This window comes from Medicago sativa, chromosome 4 (assembly GCF_051527215.1).
Source record: "Medicago sativa cultivar Bolivia chromosome 4, Bolivia_mono, whole genome shotgun sequence".
In the NCBI taxonomy this organism is placed as follows: Eukaryota; Viridiplantae; Streptophyta; class Magnoliopsida; order Fabales; family Fabaceae; genus Medicago; species Medicago sativa.
This window is the reverse complement of record NC_140752.1, coordinates 36,343,531-36,364,211: the sequence shown is the minus strand read 5'-3', so window position 1 is coordinate 36,364,211 and position 20,681 is coordinate 36,343,531.

Here is a 20,681-nt window from a genome sequence, read left to right as displayed (position 1 = left end):
CACTAATATAAGCAAAAATTAACATTTTAGATTCATTCATTAAATGTTGTATGTGGTCTATAATAAAGACCATATATATCATTAATTGAATGAATGTGAAATGTAAATTTTTGCTTATAATAGTGACCAGAGGGTGTACCTTTTTGTTGGATTAATACATGCCCTGTACCAAATATGATCTAAGGATATAACAATGGTTAACCTCGTGGGTCAGAGATTTTCAGCCCTCTAGATGTTTGGTTACTCCATAACAATTAACCATGGACTTATCCTCCCACGTGTGATTGACTCCAGAATGTCACGTTGGTCCTCAACTATTTAAGGGAGTTATACTCGTAAAACACAGTAGACGTCTGAATGTCATTTTGCTCATAGGATCAGGACATACACTCACACAAATGTCTTAGAACCTAACCATCATACTGAGAATCCTTAATTTCTTTACAACCCTTAAACAAAGCACTTATGCAACGATTTTGGTTAAAGCAAGTTGTCAATCTATAAACTCTTACCTAAGATCAATTCAAATTCCAGGGTGTCACTTCCTAGTTTGAAAAGAATTAAGTATGAAACCAATGTAAATTAAATATAACTCAGATCCTATTGAATAATATAAATCATGTATTATGACAATCCAACAAATAAATAGAAGATCATCAAATTATCGTTTTCCTTAGGATGTTTTCTTCTTTTAATTTTCCAGTTTTGTTTGGTATTTTAGGGGTTTTGGTTTGACCCAACATGACATTCTGGAGTCAATCACATGTGGGAGGATAAGTACATGATTAATTGTTATGGGGCAGAGGCTTTTGGGAGGATTCAACCTAGTTGGGATGTCTCACTCTCCCCTTGATGTTTTTCCTACTCTTGGTTCATTGAAAAAATATTTTTTAAATATAATATTCATTTAGTTAAAGTTTATATTTACATTTACATTTCAATAATTTTTTTAATAATTTAAATTATATTTTATTAAGTAAAATGACTAAAATAAAATTCTTACCATATCTGGATGGATTAACCCTACTCATATCAATGATATGGATTTTAACTAAATATGGAGAATATGATAAAATTCAATATTAAGTTATAATATCTAACTTGATTATAAAACCCTAGATTGAAATATGAGATATATTATAGTCATCCTATCGTTTTTCTCTCATCTTATCGTGACATTAAACGAGAGGTCTAAGAGTATTGCAAGTGCTTTTGAAATGAACAAATTGACACTTATAAATTGTTACCAAAGTATCTTTACGCAAAATGAACTATTTTTCATAGTTAGTTCTAAAATATGCTCCCCATCATATACTCTGCATGCCCATATGTCTCTATGTACTAGTGATGACTTGAATATATTTGGTCATTCTAGATATGTGGCCCCCTTTATTTGGTGAAGTATGTGGCCCCTTTTTATTTGACATATTTAAGATTACTAGAATTGACCAGCTGCATATGTAAAAGGGGGACAAGTGTTTAGTAAATTATCATTCAAAATAAAAAAGTGTTTTGTAAATTAGAAAAAAAGGGAACATAAGATCAAGTGAAGCCCTACATGTATATATGTAGAGAACTAATTCCCAATTTAAATGCCAAACCATTTATATGGAACTCTGAACTAATGGATTTCAATAGATCTCGCTAACTTCCAAAAACAAACTATTGAACACTCAAAAGTTTTTCTAGTTGAATATTTGGATCCATAGAAATATAAAAGGTTAAATATATATATAAGGTTATTTTTCTGGACTCATTCAAATAGTTGGACTATATTTTCAATTTGTTTATAAAATAAATTATACGAGTTTGATCTGACATTTGATTAGTTAAATTCAATTATCCAATATAAATAGCTTGATAATTTGACGGTGATAGACTCTCTCAGATTCAATCATATACATTTAGTTGGCTTGCCTCGTCCTCTTTACTAATATAAAGTGAGGTTGAGATTGCATTTTTAAAAAAATTAATTCATAAAAAGTTTATTTGAATGAGTATTTACACGTGCATGTAAAGCAAAAAGATAATAAGTTATGTCGTTGATCTTGTTATGGTAAAATTAATTATCTTAAATATTACATTCATAGTCTTAAAAGGGAGATACAACATTGTTATGCATGATCTTTTTTTTTTTTTTTTTTTGTGGCCAGGGTTTGAACCCCGGACCTGCATATTTTATGCATTGTCCATACCAACTGAATTAGGCTCACGAGAACATTAGGCATGATCCTTTGAACTTTTTGTGAAACCAACAACTTCTTATACTAAAAGGTCAAAAGTGTCAAACATAAACGATATAAAAACATGTTGGTTGTCAAAATATATTTTCTCATGTTTGACCACTTTTGCTTGAAGCTGCTTGTCCCATAATAAAAGCCCAAGTCATCAATTTCACAAGTGGAAAAACATCTGTCAGTTCACACATGCATATTTTCCTCCTACCCACTCATACACTAAAACGTCTTCTGGCTTAAGTGTCAATCTTCACAAACGCCTCTTTCTCCACATTAATTAATCTCGTCCACCTGAAATATTAAAAGAAGAAAAATCCCTAACAAAATCATACATGTATATTATAAGCTTGAAAGTTTCTTGCATCCAGAGTCCAGACACACCTTATGATAAATTGGGAAAACATCTTCATCAATTATCATAGCCGAAAGAAAATCTTGATCATGTGTTCTTAACAAACGAACATTAATGACATGAGTAAATTTACAACTGGTATACACAAACTAATTTTTACTCAACTTATAAATTTATTTATGTGGCTAATTTCTATTGGGTGATGGGTAAGTTACCTACATTTTTTCAAAGAAAAAAACCAAAATATTAATGAGTGGGTGAAGTGGATTGCCGGATTGGTGTGTTTTGCCATTCCTAGTCACTGGCTCTGAGTTGGAAGACACCTTTATTGTTGTTGCTTCTATGTGTAGCATTTCAAATTTTTAAACCACACACAACTTCCTTGGCTGTGAGGGAGCTTCTTGTTATTTTCCTTCTATCACTTGGATCCCATGCATTAGGAGGAGCCATTACTAGCCAGTGGCAATGACGTGCGTACGTTATCACATACAAGTTACAGCTATAAGTATATGTGGAATGTAATATAAAACGAGTCAATTTATTTCATGATAACAGTCATAATTGACGTGCGCACGTTATCACATCTATATCATATATATATATATATATGGGTTATGATAGAAGACACATTTTGTGAAGGTGTCTTTTATCAAGTTACTCTATGAGCATTTGTTAAAAGACACCAACTACTTTTTATGAAGGTGTCTTTTATCAAAGTTATAACTAAAAAAGTGAAAATCACACCTTGAGGTGTGACTTGATAAAAGACACCACACTACTTTTTAAGAAGGTGGCTTGTAACATAACCCTATATATATATATATATATATATATGGGTTTGTTACAAGCCACCCTTTGGTGGTGTCTTTTATCAAGTCACACCTTAAGGTGTGATTTTCACTTTTTAGTTATAACTTTGTTAAAAGACACCTTCATAAAAGTAAGTTGGTGTCTTTTCACAAATGCTCATAGAGTAACTTGATAAAAGACACCTTCACAAAAGGTGTCTTCTATCATAACCCTATATATATATATATATATATATATATATATGTGTGTGTGTGTGTGTGTGTGTGTGTGTGTGTGTGGGGAATGTCGTCCTCTAAAAAAAAAGGAATGTGCTACGTGAATTAAGGCCATTGATTTAAAGCAAACAATAATCTTTTTTGTTTAGATCTTTGGTTTTCAATAATATTTTTTGCCAGTCATTGATGATCTAGAATTCGATTAAGAGAATAAAAGTTATATTAAAGACCGGCAAAAAGTTTCAATCAATATTTAAAGTGGGGTTCTTTCGAATAATTAATCACAAATTGAAACTCATTAATCATTTGAGGATCACTTGTGCTTTTTGTTCGTTTTATATTTTTTAAGTTTTTGTTATATTTTTAGTCTTTAAAGGTCAGCTAAGTTATTTGTTAGATGTTTTTATGCTTAAACATCAACTAGACCGTTTACCCGTGCTACCGTACGGGTCATTTACATTGAAAAATAATATATGAAAATAAATGTGATGGACTTCATGGAGTTACCTATTAACATCAATAGAGAAAAAATGAAGCTTGCAAGAAAAAAAAATTAGTTTGAGTTTTGCGATAATAGTTGTTTCAGAAATATTTTACCAATACATACATGACCAAACATAAAAGATAGTCACATATATTAGGACCAGTCTCCCTTGAAGAAAAAAATATTAGGACCGGTCTTGTGAAATAAGTTTAGATTCACTTGTGACAAATTAAAACATTAGTTTCACAAATTTGTTACACCATAACATCAATAGATAAAAAATGAAGCTTGCAAGAAATTGCATATAATGAATGCATTGTTCAATGGCCAATAATAGCATGACTAATGTATTCTCGGACAGCCACTCCACCGTGAGGCAACTTTGTCAATTTTTCTTTGTCTTTCTCTCGGATCATATGAACTATGCTTATGACTGGCTTTGTTATTCAAAAACTTAACTTATAATCAAATGTGGTTTGACATCTTTCTTTTTTATAATAGAATATGTGATTCACACCTGAAAATTCCCAAAAAAAAAAAAAACTACAATTGTTCAATTGTCGTCACACCATCTCCTTATTTTTGTTACTTAGTAGCTTTCTTATTTTGATTATGTGAGTTTTTTTATTTTTCCTGCTAGAGTATATTTTTTTATATCTTTATCTCTTAATCGGGTACATCTTGTTTTTGGATTTGAGTTCTTTTAAAATATATTTGATGATTAAAAAACAACTTGTGAGTAGCAATATATATATATATATATATATATATATATATATATAGAGAGAGAGAGAGAGAGAGAGAGAGAGAGAGAGAGAGAGAGAGAGAGAGAGAGAGAGATCTACATGCAAAAATTTATGTTAGATTAATATAAGTTGTCGTCACTATTATTTGGGAACATCTTGTGCTTGGATCGGAGTTCTTTAAATAAGTCTTTGCCAATTTTAAAAAAAATACAAAATGTGATTCCTCTTGTAGAAGGCGCAATATATATAAATAAAGAAATCCGCATGTAACGATTTATGTTAGACTAATATAAGTTGTCATCACTCAATTAACTTCAGAATAAGTAGAAAATTATGTTACATGATAAATCCACTTGCAACGAATTATGTTAAGACTAACATAAGTTGTCATCGCTCAATTCAATTCATAAGAAGTAGGAAATTACATTACTTGACCATGAGATTATTTTGGTACAAATCTAAATGCATTCTACTTTGATTTCCTATTTATTTCCTTTGTGGCCTTCATGTGTATTGAGTTGGAGTTCTTAGAATCATAGAGAAAAATATTAGAAATAAACACTTGAAACAACTAAGAAATTTCTAAATTTCTTAAACAACATCATATTCATATAAGAGAATAAACTGAGCAATACAAATGAAAGAGGATAAGTATAGATAATTACATAACCTAACCATATGGTCAATTTCAGAGGAACAACCAATACCTTCACATCAATTAGCATATTAGAGAAATCATCCACAAAGGTATGCGTACCTTTGTTTTTAACTACTCCCAGCCTGTGAAAGTAAAGATTATACAATAAGATTAGAACACTTGAATAACATGGTTAAAAAAACGTAGAAAATAGCTTACTTTGTGTCATTGACATCAACAACAAACCTGGTGGTAAAGCCAAAAGATCAGGAGGAAAATGATCAAATGCAACATATAATGAGTAAAAAACGAGTATGAGAGATTAGTGTGTCATCACTCAATTAACTTCATAATAAGTAGAAAATTATGTTACATGATAAATCCACTTGCAACGAATTATGTTAAGACTAACATAAGTTGTCATCGCTCAATTCAATTCATAAGAAGTAGGAAATTACATTACTTGACCATGAGATTATTTTGGTACAAATCTAAATGCATTCTACTTTGATTTCCTATTTATTTCCTTTGTGGCCTTCATGTGTATTGAGTTGGAGTTCTTAGAATCATAGAGAAAAATATTAGAAATAAACACTTGAAACAACTAAGAAATTTCTTAATTTCTTAAACAACATCATATTCATATAAGAGAATAAACTGAGCAATACAAATGAAAGAGGATAAGTATAGATAATTACATAACCTAACCATATGGTCAATTTCAGAGGAACAACCAATACCTTCACATCAATTAGCATATTAGAGAAATCATCCACAAAGGTATGTGTACCTTTGTTTTTAACTACTCCCAGCCTGTGAAAGTAAAGATTATACAATAAGATTAGAACACTTGAATAACATGGTTAAAAAAACGTAGAAAATAGCTTACTTTGTGTCATTGACATCAACAACATGTTGGAACAAAATGTGTTTAACAATGAACCTTAAAGAGTTTTGATGATAACAAGGTATTAAAAATTGTAAATTGGACTAGCTAATATTTGTTCAAGTGTACAGGACCATAATTACAAAGTTACATCATCATTGGTTCTGAATGAGCAAATAAAGAGCAAAGGAAACAACAAAGATTTGAAGCTTAGACGCTCCTAAAGGCAACTTGTTACTAAAGAAGAAAAAATGCTCCTGAAGTTAAGTCGCTTCTGAAGTAAGAATAGTGCTCCTGACGTTAAGACGCTTCTGAAGTAAGAATAGTGGTCCTGAAGACAAGAAGTCCAGAAGTCATATCATCAGAAGTTGCATCATCAGAAGCTGCAGAAGTCATATCATCAGAAGCTGCATCATCAGAAGCTGCCTCATCAGAAGCCATTTCACCAGAAGCTGAATCTCAACTGGATTTGCAAAAGATTCAAGAATTGAAGAATCTACATTGCAAAAGCTGTCTATTGGATTCGAAAACACAAACAAAGGATTAGTGGAATTTTGCAACGGTCATTTCAAAGGTGTTTGAAGGCTTGTGCTTGCAATTTGGACGAAAGCGTTGACATTGTACTTTGTACAAATTGTACAACCACGTTCTCCACTACTCTGTTTTGTGTCCACGCTACAAGACAAGAAAACAGCTCCAGAATACAGCTTCGCCTGCATAGATGTTCCTTTGGATAAGGAATGGATTTCAAATTTGTTCTTCATAGGACAACAACCAAATCAGGCAATATATCATTGGTGAAAGATCAAGCTTCAACAACGACTCTTTGGTGTGCTGGCAATTTCACAACGTCTCTTTCACACCTCTATATAAAGGAGTGAAGACTTAGAGTTTTGGTAATGCAAGAACGCTGAACGAAAGACTCACAACATTTTTACAAGTGCCAAACCTCTGCTGAAATTGTTCTGCATTCACTTAGAATTTCTGTGTCTTATAGTCATATCTTAGAAATTCTTAAGTCCATTGAGTCTGTATCTGATTTGTATTGTGGGCACCTCTGATTGTATATCAAGTGTTCAACCTTAAACAATTTTCTGTGTAATTTTGTTTAGTTAGGAAGTCTCTTGCTTGTGTGCTTGAGCAAAGGAAGTCTCTTGCTTGTGTGCTTGAGCAAAGGAAGTCTCTTGCTTGTGTGCTTGAGCAATTGTAATCAGATATTACTCTTAGTGAAATCTCCTTGGAAGTGCAAGGGGGACTGTACTACTTCCGGATTGTGGAAGGAACCAGTATAATTGCCTTGTGTCGTTCTTCTTCTCTCTCTCTGTTTTTTTCGCTGCATTTAGATTCTGATTATCACTTCAGAAGCTGTCTCACCTATCTTCTGATCAGTGTATTCAATTGTTTAGGAGAAACGAAGAATTTTTAAAAACACAATTCAACCCCCCCTTCTTGTGTTTTTCTCACCTTCAATTGGTATCAGAGCCCTGGTCTGTTGTGTAACACTTAACCGTGCAACAGTCAAAGATCTGAGAAAAACATGACTACTCCTCCTCCTAATGGTTCTGGTTCTAGTGATACTAGCTATAAAAATGTCTCACATGATTATAGTGATAGTAAGAAAACCAGTGTTGGAAAAGTTCCAAAGTTCAATGGAGATGCTGAAGAGTTCTCTTGGTGGAAGACCAATTTTTACAGTTACATCATGAGCCTAGATGAAGAATTATGGGATATTCTGGAAGATGGTGTTGGTGATTTAGTCCTTGATGAAGAAGGAGCTGCTGTGGATAGAAAGAAACATACTCCAGAACTGAGGAAACTCTACAAGAAGCATCATATTATCAGAGGAGCTCTTGTCACTGCCATACCCAAAGCAGAGTACATGAAAATGAGTGACAAATCCACTGCTAAAGCTATGTTTGCTTCTCTCTGTTCAAATTATGAAGGGAGCAAGAAGGTCAAAGAAGCAAAGGCTCTTCTGCTTGTACATCAGTATGAGTTATTCAAGATGAAGGATGATGAAACTATTGAGGAGATGTACTCAAGGTTTCAAACCTTAGTTTCTGGGCTACAGATTCTAAAGAAGAGCTATGTTGCTTCTGATCATGTAAGCAAGATTCTCAGAAGCTTACCTGCCAGATGGAGACCGAAGGTGACTGCCATTGAGGAAGCTAAAGATTTAAACACTTTAAGTGTCGAAGATCTTGTTAGTTCTCTCAAAGTTCATGAGTTAAGTCTTAATGAACATGAGTCTACTAAGAAGAGAAAATCAATAGCTCTTCCATCCAAAGGCAAGTCATCAAAAGCTCTCAGAGTGGTTGAATCTGAAGAGGAAGAACAGTCAAGTTCAGATTCTGAACCAGATGCTGCTGAAATGGCCATGCTCTCAAACAGACTTCAATATCTGGCCAAGAAGAACAGAAAGTTTCTCGCCAAAAGGGGTAACTCCAGAAGCTCAAGGAAAGAAGATCAGAAGGGATGCTTCAACTGTAAGAAGCCTGGACACTTCATTGCTGAATGCCCTGATCTTCAAAGAGAAAAGTCAAAGGACAAATCAAAGAGGTCTACATTCAAACCAAGCAAATTCAAGAAGCAGATTAAGCAGAGTTTAATGGCAACCTGGGATGATTTGGGTAGTGAATCTGGATCTGATAAAGAGGAAGCTGATGAAGATGCAAAGGTAGCTGTTGGGTTGGTAGCAACAGCAACTTCAGAAGCTGGATCAGATTCAGACTCAGAAGATGAAAACGAGGTATATTCCAAAATTCCCAGAGATGAACTTGTTGAGTCACTTAAAGAACTTCTTACACATTTTGAAGTAAGAACCAATGAGTTGAAGGATTTAAAAGAAAAATATGCTGATTTGGTACAACAGCAAAAATCAACTCTATTGGATCTGAAAGCTTCTGAACAAGGACTTAGGGGTTTTGACTTCATGTGTAAAACATATGAAGATCAGCTCAGGTTCTTATGTCAGAAGCTACAAGAAAAGTGTAATGAAAAACCTTTAAGTAATCATGAAATTGCTCTTGAAGATTTCATTATATCTGGCATTGACAGAAGCAGAGTAGCTTCTATGATTTATAGCATTTACAAGAACAATGGCAGAGGAATTGGTTTTCCAGAGGTGAAACTTGAGAAAACCAATCTAAAGTCTTGTTGTGAATGCATCAAGGAAGGTCTGAAAACATTCTTTGTACCAGAAGGGGCTGAGTTGGAAACTGTTGTTCAATCAGAACCTGAAGCTTCTAGTTCTAAGGCTAAGATTATTTCAAAGCCAAAGAACTCTAAGTCAAAGGCTATGATCAAATATGATTCCAAGACTTCAAAGGTTAGGATCCTGAAAAGATCAGAACCTATTCCTCAGAGTCTGGTGAAACCAAAATCTGGGGTTCTGAAGTCTAAGTTTCAGAAGAAGACAGTTACTGCTTCTGAAGTACCAAAACCTAAGGAGATGGTTAATCAGAAGCAACCCAACTCACAGCACAAGGTACAAGAAGTGAAGAGTAAAGCCTTAAGTACTAACCTTCCAGGACCCATAGAACAATGGGTACCTAAATCTAAAAATGTCAATGATGCAGGTATGTCTAAGAGCAGTGCCAAAGCAAAGAGCATGATACCTAGACAGCGGTTGCTCAAGACACATGACAGGAGACAAGTCCATGTTCCTCAGCCTAACAATGAAAGAGGGAGGAAATGTGAAATTTGGAGGCAACCAGTCAGGCAAGATCATAGGTACAGGAACTATTGGTAATTCCTCTACCTCAATTAATAATGTATGGTTGGTAGATGGTCTTGAACATAACCTTTTGAGCATTAGTCAATTTTGTGATAATGGTTATGATGTGCTTTTTGAAAAACCCAACTGTACAGTAATCAACAAGGAAGACAAATCCATTGTGTTCAAGGGAAAGAGAGTTGACAATGTCTATAAAATCAATTTTTCTGAACTGGCTGATCAGAAAGTGATTTGCCTACTATCAGTGAATGATAAGAAATGGATGTGGCACAGAAGGTTGGGACATGCTAACTGGAGGTTAATCTCTAAGCTTAGTAAGTTACAACTTGTGAAAGGGCTACCAGACATTGACTATCATTCAGATGCACTCTGTGGTGCATGTCAGAGAGGGAAAATTGTGAAATCATCTTTTAAAACCAAAGACATTGTTTCAACCTCAAGACCTTTAGAATTACTCCATATTGATTTATTTGGACCAGTGAGTACTGCATCCTTATATGGAAGTAGATATGGATTAGTCATTGTTGATGATTACAGCAGATGGACTTGGGTGAAATTCATAAAGAGTAAAGATGTTGCGTGTGATGTATTCAGTAGCTTCTGCACTCAAATTCAATCTGAAAAAGAATCAAAAATTTTGAAAATCAGAAGTGATCATGGTGGAGAATTTGAAAATGAGCCATTTGAAGCTTTTTGTGAAAAACATGGAATTTTCCATGAATTCTCTTCTCCTAGAACACCACAACAAAATGGGGTTGTAGAGAGAAAGAATAGAACTTTACAAGAAATGGCCAGAACCATGATCCATGAAAACAATTTACCAAAACATTTTTGGGCAAAAGCAGTGAATACAGCATGCTATGTTCAAAACAGGATCTATATTAGACCTATTTTGGAGAAAACAGCATATGAACTCTTTAAAGGAAGAAAACCCAATATCTCTTACTTTCATCAATTTGGATGTACATGTTACATTCTGAACAACAAGCTCTACCTAAAGAAATTTGATGCCAAGGCCCAAAGAGGAATCTTTTTAGGTTACTCTGAAAGGTCAAAGGCATACAGAGTGTATAATTCAGAAACACTTTGTGTCGAAGAATCTATGCACGTTAAATTTGATGACAAGGAGCTTGAAGATAAAACTTCAAAGCAAGGTGAAAGTTCTGCAGAGATACAGGTTCCTGAAGCTACTCCAGAACCTGATCAGATAGCTGAATCTGAAGATAGTCCAGAAGCTGAACCCACATCAGAAGCGCAAGATGAACCTGCTTCTGATGAAGCACAAGATGGCTCACATCAAGAAGATCCTCCCAGAAACACATTCAAACACAAGTCTTCACATCCTGAGGAGCTAATCATTGGAAACAAAGATAGTCCAAGAAGAACAAGATCACATTTCAGACAAGAAGAGTCAATGATTGGACTAATCTCAATGATTGAACCTACAACAGTTGATGAAGCACTTTCAGATGATGGATAGATCCTAGCTATGCAAGAAGAGTTGAATCAATTTCAAAGAAATGATGTGTGGGATCTGGTACCCAAACCTCAGCACAAGAACATTATTGGAACAAAATGGGTATTCAGAAACAAGCTGAATGAGCAAGGTGAAGTAACAAGAAACAAAGCCAGGCTTGTTGCACAAGGGTATAGTCAACAAGAAGGCATTGATTACACTGAAACTTTTGCTCCAGTTGCAAGATTGGAAGCAATCAGGTTACTTCTTTCCTATGCAGTTAATCATGACATAATATTATATCAAATGGATGTCAAGAGTGCATTTCTAAATGGTGTCATAGAAGAAGAAGTGTATGTCAAGCAACCTCCTGGATTTGAGGATATTAAATATCCTGACCATGTTTTTAAACTGAAGAAATCACTATATGGCTTGAAACAAGCTCCCAGAGCTTGGTATGATAGACTAAGTAATTTCTTAATCAAGAATGATTTTAAAAGAGGACAGGTTGATACTACACTCTTCAGAAGGACCCTTGGGAAAGATATTCTTGTTGTGCAAATATATGTTGATGATATAATATTTGGTTCTACTAATGCATCTCTTTGCAAGGAATTTTCTGAGTTAATGCAGGATGAATTTGAAATGAGCATGATGGGAGAGCTGAAGTTCTTCCTTGGCATTCAAATCAATCAATGCAAAGATGGAGTCTATGTTCATCAATCAAAGTACACAAAGGAGCTTCTGAAGAAGTTCAAACTTGAAGATTGTAAAGTGATGAACACTCCAATGCACCCTACGTGCACCTTAAGCAAAGAAGATGAAGGAGCTAAAGTAGATCAGAAGCTGTATAGAGGTATGATTGGTTCTTTGTTATACCTCACTGCATCTAGGCCAGATATTTTATTCAGTGTATGCTTGTGTGCAAGATTCCAATCAGATCCTAGAGAATCTCATATGACTGCTGTCAAGAGAATCTTCAGGTATTTGAAGGGAACAACTAATCTTGGACTCCTTTATAGGAAATCCTTAGATTATAAGCTAATTGGATTCTGTGATGCTGATTATGCTGGTGATAGGGTTGAAAGAAAGTCAACCAGTGGCAATTGTCAATTTCTGGGTGATAATCTTATATCCTGGGCTAGCAAAAGACAAACAACTATTGCTATGTCTACAGCAGAAGCAGAATACATTTCAGCTGCAAGTTGTTGTACACAACTACTTTGGATGAAACATCAGTTGGAAGATTATCAGATAACTGCTAACAGTATTCCCATTTATTGTGATAATACTGCTGCTATTTGTTTGTCTAAAAATCCAATTTTGCATTCAAGAGCTAAGCACATTGAAATCAAACACCATTTTATCAGAGATTATGTTCAAAAAGGAATTTTAGATATACAATTCATTGATACTGAAAATCAATGGGCTGATATATTTACTAAGCCTTTAACTGTTGAAAGATTTGATTTTATAAAGAAAAATTTGAACATGCACTTTGTATCTGATTAAATGCTTGCTTGCTCCTGAATAGGATTTTAGGTTCTGAAGTTAGTTCAGAAGCGGTAGTCCATCAGAAGCTCTTTATTGAGGTTCTGAGGAAAACTCGCTTCTGATGATGACGTCAGCATCTGAAGTCCAGAAGCTGGATTTGTTGCTTCTGAATAGTTGAATTAGTGGAAACGTTGGAGGTTACCTTTTAAAAAGTAACTTCTGGCCCACTAACTTGGTAGTTACTCTGTGAACTTCTTACGTGGCCTGTATGTGTTGGTGTATAACTAAAAAGGGCAATGATGATTTAATAGCTTTGAAAGTACTTTTCACGCGCCCCCAATTTTGTCATTAATGTTATGTTTGTTTGTCTCTTTTGAATTGCAATCGTTTTACTTTTAACACTTTGTCAATTCACACACTACTCACTCACAACAAACACATTTGCTCTCAAACCTCTTGCGAAGTAAGCGCATTCTCTCAACCTTAGAACCCTAAAATCTTCATCTTCTTCAAATCTTCGTCAATCATCAAATGGCATCATCAAGTTCGCAACGAGAAGATTCAGTATCTACTTCACGAATGGTCCCTGAATATGACTACAGAGGAAGAAGCATGAAATTGGAAGAATGGGATTTGCAAGTTCAGATAGAGAATCCAGTGGATTTTGATTCTCTGGATTTTCATAAGTGTTGGATCAGAAGCTACTTTGAAGAGCAAGGACTCATGCATTACTTCAAAATGTTGAATGGACCAACATACGAAGCTCTGGTTAGACACTTCTGGGTAAGAGCAAAATTTTACAACAAAGCGGCATCCTTAGCTGAGGAAAGTCAGATGGTGTTAATGTATCCTGAATTAGAAGGGAAAACAAGAGAAGAAATGGGTCTTGCGCCATTTGTTGAAGATGAAATCAGGTCTAGCATCTGTGGTATTCCAGTAAGAATTGCACAATGGCACATAGAGTATGTTCTTAAGGTTGCAGCTTCTGGATACTACTCTGGAATTGATCTTTCAGATGCTGCTGAAAAACGCATTTGGAAAAAGCAAGCCAACTTGGTGATATACAATTCTGAGAAGGAGAAGAAATATGCTGAATTGAGCATGGAAACTAAGATGCTTCTGAAGATTCAGAATGAGAACCTGTTTCCATGTGGTGACTGTGTGAAACCAAATCTTGCTCAGAAGGTCCTTCTCCAGCACTTCATCAAGAAGGAAAAGGTGAATGTGCCCAAATACATGTTCAAGCACTTGGTAGAGTGTCTGAAACAGAGTCAGCTACTGGATAAACCCTGGGTTCCTTATGGAAGACTCCTATCAGAGATATTCTATCAAGGAGGTGTCTTGGACAGTCTCAGTCAATCTCAAGGCTTCACAGATCAACTATTTGACACAAAAACTGGAAAATTCATTAATGCTCATACTCTCTTGAATATGAAGCTAATCAGTGAAGTCACCAAACTTCAAACTGATTTAAGTGAATCTCTTGTTGTATCTGATCTTATGAGAGAATTTCCACCCATCTGCAAAAAGGATCCTATTGAAGTGCAGATGAGGTACATCAAAGATCATTATGAGGCAACCAACAAAGTCATCAGGTTGGATGAAGTACCTGAGGAAATGTTTGGAGGTACTGTGCCTCTGGCAAAAGGCAGAAGAGCTAAGAGGAAATTGTCTGCAGAAGAATACCTGGACGTTGAAAAGTCTGTCAAGAAGGCAAAAGTTGCTTCTGACAAGCTCAAGATTGGTGGTTCTTCAGTACCATCAATTGAAGAAGATATTGGAGACATGGATTCCAGGTTGATCATGGATGTTGGCATTTCTCTTGATCAACCTGCTATACCAAAAAGAAAGAGGAAGCCAGCCTTGAGGAGGACCAAGGATTTTCCTCATATCACCTTGACAGCTCAAGCTGCTTCTGATTTGGAGTTAAAAGAGTTACAAGAGAAGAAGGCAGCAGCTGAAAAGGTCTTGGAAATTGCTGCTGAACTACAAGAGTCTGTAGTTTCAGAAGCCAAGCAACTGTTGCTGATGACCAGTGAGTCTGATAAAGAGGATTCTGATCCTGAACCAGAGAAGGTAATTAATATATCATCAGATTCCGCATCCACACCATTATCAGATTCTGATGATTCTGATGATGATATACCCTTAGCCCAACTTTTTCAAAAACCATTAAAAAACCAGTCAACATCAACCAAAACCAACAAAAAGCCCTCTCAGTCAACTACTTATGAACCAGTTGGTCACATAATTAATGAGAAGTTGGCTGAACTGGCTGAGCAGAGAGAAAGAGTCATTGATACTATCTTTCGCCTTAACCCTCAACCCCTTAACATTCAACCTCTCAACATGATTCCTCCAGAAAATGTTGAGTTTACCTCAGAAAAGGCCTCTGAAACAACTCCAGAAGCAGCTGCTTCTGAAAATGTTGTTTCAGAAAACCCCCATCAACAAACACCTGAACCACATAAACCCACAACACCCCCACAATCACCAATAGCTACCATTGACCCCCAACTCAACATTCAAACATCAACTTCACCACAACAACCACCATCTGAAACTGACTTTCAACATGTACCTGAACACTCCCCAGAACCAACTCCCATGGATGTTGACATCTCTCTAGTCAATGTTCAAGCCTCAACCTCTATCACTCACATTGCCTCTGACCAGCCTTCATCTTCAAACACACAAACACACTTTACCATTCCAGTTCCTAACCCTGTTCAAGACTTGGAAATCAGTGATTCTGATCTTGAAACCCTTGAACATCCACCCACAAACATCCTGGAATCTGGATATATCAATGCTGAGCTTCTCACAATCCTGAGTCAAATGCATAATCTGGTGGATCAAAGAAGGACAATTGATCTCACAAGTGCATATGAAGACTCCTGGGCATCACTTCAGAACCGGGCAGCTGAGCTTATTGAAGAGATCAAGGCTAAATGCATCAGAGTCAAGCAAGCCTCAGTCAGAAGGCTAATGGAAAATCTGAATCAGAGTCTCAGAGTAAGAAGTTCTACACTGCTCCTGGCAAACCAGCCTTTCTTCTCAGAAACGGCCTACTTGACCAGAGAAGCAAGGTTGTGTAAGCTTCTGAAGAAACAGATGGCACAGCAGCAGCAAGAGGCTAAGGAAAGGGAACATGCTCTTCTCCAGAGGCAACAACAGCTTGAAGAACTGTTGCAGAAGAAAATTGAAGAAATGGAGAAGATGAAGAAACAACATCAAACCAACCCTTAGTTGCACACATTTGTGTTATTTTTGTTTGTTGTTTGTTTTAAATTCTTAGTCCTTGCTTCTGAAACCATCTTGTTTTATTTCTCTTTGCTTCTGAATGCTTACTGGTTCTGACTGATTAGCTGCTTCTGATAATTGGATATTCATGTTCATATACTTTGCTCTAATTTATTTAGTTAATTTACTATTATACTCTCTCTATTTGAGTTTTTCTCATATTTCTTTTGTCTTTTATGCTTACATTTATTTCAATTTTTTTTTGATAATGACAAAAGGGGGAGTATATGTGACAAGTATTTAAAGGCTCTGAGCCCCATTAATGGCATTTGAATTTTTTGAAAAACTTCTATCAGTTTTTTTTTACCTTATTGGTATAAGCTATGAACGAACGAAGGAGTATCAAAATTCAAGTAAAATTAATTGAACCATTCTTCTTATCTATAAGTTAATTCTTCCAATGATTCAATTTTTTAAAGCTCTGATATTTTTATTGTGCGAAAAATGAATTTAATTAACCTGGATAGAACTTAGGGGGAGCTTACAAACCTCACCTTAAAGACTATCAGACTCAGGGGGAGTTTGAGCTTACAAACCTCAGACTCTGAGCTTACAAACCTCAGAACCCCAAAGTCAACTTGTTAATTAGATTAACAACAATTGATCAATTTTTAAATACTATTGTTTGTCATCATCAAAAAGGGGGAGATTGTTGGAACAAAATGTGTTTAACAATAAACCTTAAAGAGTTTTGATGATAACAAGGTATTAAAAATTGTAAATTGGACTAGCTAATATTTGTTCAAGTGTACAGGACCATAATTACAAAGTTACATCATCATTGGTTCTGAATGAGCAAATAAAGAGCAAAGGAAACAACAAAGATTTGAAGCTTAGACGCTCCTGAAGGCAACTTGTTACTAAAGAAGAAAAAGTGCTCCTGAAGTTAAGTCGCTTCTGAAGTAAGAATAGTGCTCCTGACGTTAAGACGCTTCTGAAGTAAGAATAGTGGTCCTGAAGACAAGAAGTCCAGAAGTCATATCATCAGAAGCTGCATCATCAGAAGCTGCAGAAGTCATATCATCAGAAGCTGCATCATCAGAAGCTGCCTCATCAGAAGCCATTTCACCAGAAGCTGAATCTCAACTGGATTTGCAAAAGATTCAAGAATTGAAGAATCTACATTGCAAAAGCTGTCTATTGGATTCGAAAACACAAACAAAGGATTAGTGGAATTTTGCAACGGTCATTTCAAAGGTGTTTGAAGGCTTGTGCTTGCAATTTGGACGAAAGCGTTGACATTGTACTTTGTACGAATTGTACAACCACGTTCTCCACTACTCTGTTTTGTGTCCACGCTACAAGACAAGAAAACAGCTCCAGAATATAGCTTCGCCTGCATAGATGTTCCTTTGGATAAGGAATGGATTTCAAATTTGTTCTTCATAGGACAACAACCAAATCAGGCAATATATCATTGGTGAAAGATCAAGCTTCAACAACGACTCTTTGGTGTGCTGGCAATTTCACAACGTCTCTTTCACACCTCTATATAAAGGAGTGAAGACTTAGAGTTTTGGTAATGCAAGAACGCTGAACGAAAGACTCACAACATTTTTACAAGTGCCAAACCTCTGCTGAAATTGTTCTGCATTCACTTAGAATTTCTGTGTCTTATAGTCATATCTTAGAAATTCTTAAGTCCATTGAGTCTGTATCTGATTTGTATTGTGAGCACCTCTGATTGTATATCAAGTGTTCAACCTTAAACAATTTTCTGTGTAATTTTGTTTAGTTAGGAAGTCTCTTGCTTGTGTGCTTGAGCAAAGGAAGTCTCTTGCTTGTGTGCTTGAGCAAAGGAAGTCTCTTGCTTGTGTGCTTGAGCAATTGTAATCAGATATTACTCTTAGTGAAATCTCCTTGGAAGTGCAAGGGGGACTGGACTACTTCCGGATTGTGGAAGGAACCAGTATAATTGCCTTGTGTCATTCTTCTTCTCTCTCTCTGTTTTTTTCGCTGCATTTAGATTCTGATTATCACTTCAGAAGCTGTCTCACCTAGCTTCTGATCAGTGTATTCAGTTGTTTAGGAGAAACGAAGAATTTTTAAAAACACAATTCAACCCCCCCTTCTTGTGTTTTTCTCACCTTCACAACAAACCTGGTGGTAAAGCCAAAAGATCAGGAGGAAAATGATCAAATGCAACATATAATGAGTAAAAAACGAGTATGAGAGATTAGTGTGTCATCACTCAATTAACTTCATAATAAGTAGAAAATTATGTTACATGATAAATCCACTTGCAACGAATTATGTTAAGACTAACATAAGTTGTCATCGCTCAATTCAATTCATAAGAAGTAGGAAATTACATTACTTGACCATGAGATTATTTTGGTACAAATCTAAATGCATTCTACTTTGATTTCCTATTTATTTCCTTTGTGGCCTTCATGTGTATTGAGTTGGAGTTCTTAGAATCATAGAGAAAAATATTAGAAATAAACACTTGAAACAACTAAGAAATTTCTTAATTTCTTAAACAACATCATATTCATATAAGAGAATAAACTGAGCAATACAAATGAAAGAGGATAAGTATAGATAATTACATAACCTAACCATATGGTCAATTTAATTGGAACAACCAATACCTTCACATCAATTAGCATATTAGAGAAATCATCCACAAAGGTATGCGTACCTTTGTTTTTAACTACTCCCAGCCTGTGAAAGTAAAGATTATACAATAAGATTAGAACACTTGAATAACATGGTTAAAAAAACGTAGAAAATAGCTTACTTTGTGTCATTGACATCAACAACAAACCTGGTGGTAAAGCCAAAAGATCAGGAGGAAAATGATCAAATGCAACATATAATGAGTAAAAAACGAGTATGAGAGATTAGTGTGTCATCACTCAATTAACTTCATAATAAGTAGAAAATTATGTTACATGATAAATCCACTTGCAACGAATTATGTTAAGACTAACATAAGTTGTCATCGCTCAATTCAATTCATAAGAAGTAGGAAATTACATTACTTGACCATGAGATTATTTTGGTACAAATCTAAATGCATTCTACTTTGATTTCCTATTTATTTCCTTTGTAACCTTCATGTGTATTGAGTTGGAGTTCTTAGAATCATAGAGAAAAATATTAGAAATAAACACTTGAAACAACTAAGAAATTTCTTAATTTCTTAAACAACATCATATTCATATAAGAGAATAAACTGAGCAATACAAATGAAAGAGGATAAGTATAGATAATTACATAACCTAACCATATGGTCAATTTAAGAGGAACAACCAATACCTTCTCATCAATTAGCATATTAGAGAAATCATCCACAAAGGTATGCGTACCTTTGTTTTTAACTACTCCCAGCCTGTGAAAGTAAAGATTATACAATAAGATTAGAACACTTGAATAACATGGTTAAAAAAACGTAGAAAATAGCTTACTTTGTGTCATTGACATCAACAACAAACCTGGTGGTAAAGCCAAAAGATCAGGAGGAAAATGATCAAATGCAACATATAATGAGTAAAAAAGGAGTATGAGAGATTAGTGTTGGTTATATACGTGAAAGGGAAATAAGGGAATTAAGATGATTTAAAGCCTAACATTTTTTTAGGTTTTACGTGGAGGAATGTAAAGGGACACATCCTATAGTGATGGTATAAAAATAAAAGGAGTTACAATAATTAATTGTTTTTTTGTACAAACAATAATTAATTGTTATTTACATATGAATAGGAATGTAACCGACCGTTTATTTATTTTTTTTTTCATTTTTTTAAATGAATGAGTTAGCACTACTTGTAGATAAATAAATCGTACAAAAAACAGCCAGATGTAGTTGAAAGATGTAAGAATAGATAGTGGAAAGTTACAAAGCTCAAATTGTGAGTTACATAATAAATATAAGAATTAATATACGTAAATGGAAATATTTAGTAAATAGGTGAGTTACAAAATCATGTGGACCAATAACAACAAAGCATCTTTGGCGCCAAAGAGTAGTAGAATTAGGGTTGGCAATTTTTCTTAACATTGTTATTAGTATTAGAAATAAGTTAGATATAGGATAGTAGGAATGGTTTGAAAACTATTTTTATAAGCAAAAATAGTAAACTATTGGCTAAATTACATAACTAGTCCCTTAATTAAATTACCTCGTACTTGAGAAAAATATTGTTGGTATATTAAGTGTGGGTAAAATTAAGGCTCATATTGGATAGAAAAACATAAGTTAAACAACTTTTAAAGAACCCATCTACTTTTCAACTTTTAAGGAGCACATCTACTTTTGGATAGCAAAGCCATAATAAGACAAGGAAATAACATCAAAACTACAACAATATCAAACTACA